The following is a 3,453-nucleotide window of genomic DNA, read 5'->3' as shown; positions in this document are numbered from 1 at the left end:
CACACACTAGTTGAAGAGACGGTTCAACAACCTTATCAAGTCTCCACCATCCTCCCACTCAATTCTTTCGAGAGAAACTTTTCCTCGAGAAAGGACCCGATACTAGAAACAATCCCTTATTGCTTTCGGTTCTGAGACAGGAGGTATACCCAACTGTTTTGGGTGTCCTATGAAGATGCATTTATCCGCTTTGGGTTCGAGCTTATCAGCCTGAAACTTTTCCACATAAGCGTCGCAGCCCCAAACTTTTAAGAAATGACAGCTTAGGTTTCTCTAAACCATAGTTCATACGGTGTCATCTCATCGGACTTACGTGGTGCCTTATTTAAAGTGAATGTGGTTGTCTCTAATGCCTAACCCATAAACTATCGTGGTTATTCGATAAGAGACATCATGGTATGCATCATATCCAATAGGGTGCAGTTATGATGTTCGGACACACCATCACACTATGGTGTTCTAGGCTGTATTAGTTGTGAAACAATTTCCACAATGTCTTAATTCTGCGCCAAACTCGTAATTCAGATATTCATCTCTATGATCATATCATAGATCTTTTATCCTCTTGTCACGACGATCTTTCAACTTCACCCTGAAATTACTTGAACCTTTCAATAATTCAGACTCATGATTCATCAAGTAAATATACTCAACATCTACTCAAATCATCTGTGAAGTAAGAACATGACAATATCCACTAGAAAACGAGGCTTTCAGTCATCTTGCCCATGTGGTATGATTTGCATGTCTCAAGTGATTCAAAATCAAGTGAGTCCAAACGGTCCATTTGCATGGAGTTTCTTCATGCATATACACCAATAGACATGGTTCACATGTCTCAAACTTTTCAAAAACGAGTGAGCCCAAAGATCCATCAACATGGAGCTTCTTCATGCGTTTTATACCGATATGACTTACGTGGCAGTGCCACAAGTAGGTGGTACTATCATTACTATCTTATATCTTTTGTCATGAACATGTGTATCACTACGATTGAGATTCAATAAACCATTCATTTTAGGTGCAAGACCATTGAAGGTATTATTCAAATAAACAGAGTAACCATTATTCTCCTTAAATGAATAACCGTATTGCGATAGACATAATCCAATCATGTCTATGCTCAACGCAAACACCAATCTTGATGGTAGAGGGAGCGTACGATATTTGATCAACCTTGGAAATACTTCCAACACATATCGTCATCTCACCTTTAGCTAGTCTCCGTTTATTCCGTAGCTTTTATTTCGAGTTACTAACACTTAGCAACCGAACCGGTATCTAATACCCTGGTGCTACTAGGAGTACTAGTAAAGTACACATTAACATAATGTATATCCAATATACTTCTATCGACCTTGCTAGCCTTCTTATCTACCAAGTATCTAGGGTAATTCTGCTCCAGTGGTTGTTCCCTTTATTACAGAAGCACTTAGTCTCGGGTTTGGGTTCAACCTTGGGTTTCTTCACTAGAGCAGCAGCTGATTTGCCGTTTCATGAAGCATCCCTTTTTGCCCTTGCCCTTCTTGAAACTAGTGGTTTCACCAACCATCAACAATTGATGCTCCTTCTTGATTTCTACTTTTGTGGTGTCAAACATCGCGAATATCTCAAGGATCATCATATATGTCCCTAATATATTATAGTTCATCACGAAGCTCTAGCAGCTTGGTGGTAATGACTTCAGAGAAACATCACTATCTCATCTGGAAGATCAACTCCCACTCGATTCAAATGATTGTTGTACTCAGACAATCTGAGCACAAGCTCAACAATTGAGCTTTTCTCCCTTATTTGCAGGCTAAGAAAATCGTTGGAGGTCTTATACCTCTTGACGTGAGCACGAGCCTGAAATCCCAATTTCAGCCCTCGAAACATCTCATATGTTTCGCGACGTTTCAAAACGTCTTCGGTGCCTCAACTCTAAACCGTTTAACTGAACTATCACATAGTTATCAAAATGTGTATGTTAGATGTTCGCAACATCCACAGACGACGTTCGAGGTTCAGCACACTGAGCGGTGCATTAACGACATAAGCCTTCTATGAAGCAATGAGGACAATCCTTAGTTTATGGACCTAGTCCGCATAATTGCTACTATCAACTTTCAACTAAATTTTCTCTAGGAACATATCTAAATAGTGGAACTAAAGCGCGAGCTTCGACATAATTTGCGAAGACCTTTTGACTATGTTCAGGATAATTAAGTTCATCTTATGAACTCCCACTCAGATAGACATCCCTCCAGTCATCTAAGTGATTACATGATCCGAGTCAACTAGGCCGTGTCCGATCATCACGTGAGACGGACTAGTCATCATCGGTGAAAATCTTCATGTTGATCGTATCTACCATACGACTCATGCTCGACCTTTCGGTCTCTTGTGTTCCGAGGCCATGCCTGTACATGCTAGGCTCGTCAAGTCAACCTAAGTGTTTCGCGTGTGTAAATCTGTCTTACACCCGTTGTATGTGAACGTTAGAATCTATCACACCCGATCATCACGTGGTGCTTCGAAACAACGAACTGTCGCAACGGTGCACAGTTAGGGGGAACACCTTCTTGAAATTATTATGAGGGATCATCTTATTTACTACCGTTGTTCTAAGTAAACAAGATGCAAAAACATGATAAACATCACATGCAATCAAATAATAGTGACATGATATGGCCAATATCATATAGCTCCTTTGATCTCCATCTTGGGGCTCCATGATCATCTTGTCACCGGCATGACACCATGATCTCCATCATCATGATCTCCATCATCGTGTCTCCATGAAGTTGCTCGCCAACTATTACTTCTACTACTATGGCTACCGGTTAGCAATAAAGTAAAGTAATTACATGGCGTTGTTCAATGACACGCAGGTCATACAATTAATAAAGACAACTCCTATGGCTCCTGCCGGTTGTCATACTCATCGACATGCAAGTCGTGATTCCTATTACAAGAACATGATCAATCTCATACATCACATATCATTCATCACATTCTTCTTGGCCATATCACATCACATAGCATACCCTGCAAAAACAAGTTAGACGTCCTCTAATTGTTGTTTGCATGTTTTACGTGGCTGCTATGGGTTTCTAGCAAGAACGTTTCTTACCTACGCAAAAACCACAACGTGATATGCCAATTGCTATTTACCCTTCATAAGGACCCTTTTCATCGAATCCGATCCGACTAAAGTGGGAGAGACAGACACCCGCCAGCCACCTTATGCAACTTGTGCATGTTAGTCGGTGGAACCGGTCTCACGTAAGCGTACGTGTAAGGTTGGTCCGGGCCGCTTCATCCCACAATGCCGCCGAATCAAGATTGGACTAGTAACGGTAAGCATATTGAACAAAATCAACGCCCACAACTACTTTGTGTTCTACTCGTGCATAGAAACTACGCATAGACCTAGCTCATGATGCCACTGTTGGGGAACGTAGCAGAAAT

This window comes from Triticum urartu, chromosome 2, assembly GCF_003073215.2.
Source record: "Triticum urartu cultivar G1812 chromosome 2, Tu2.1, whole genome shotgun sequence".
Classification (NCBI taxonomy): domain Eukaryota; kingdom Viridiplantae; phylum Streptophyta; class Magnoliopsida; order Poales; family Poaceae; genus Triticum; species Triticum urartu.
Note: the sequence above shows the minus strand (reverse complement) of the source record.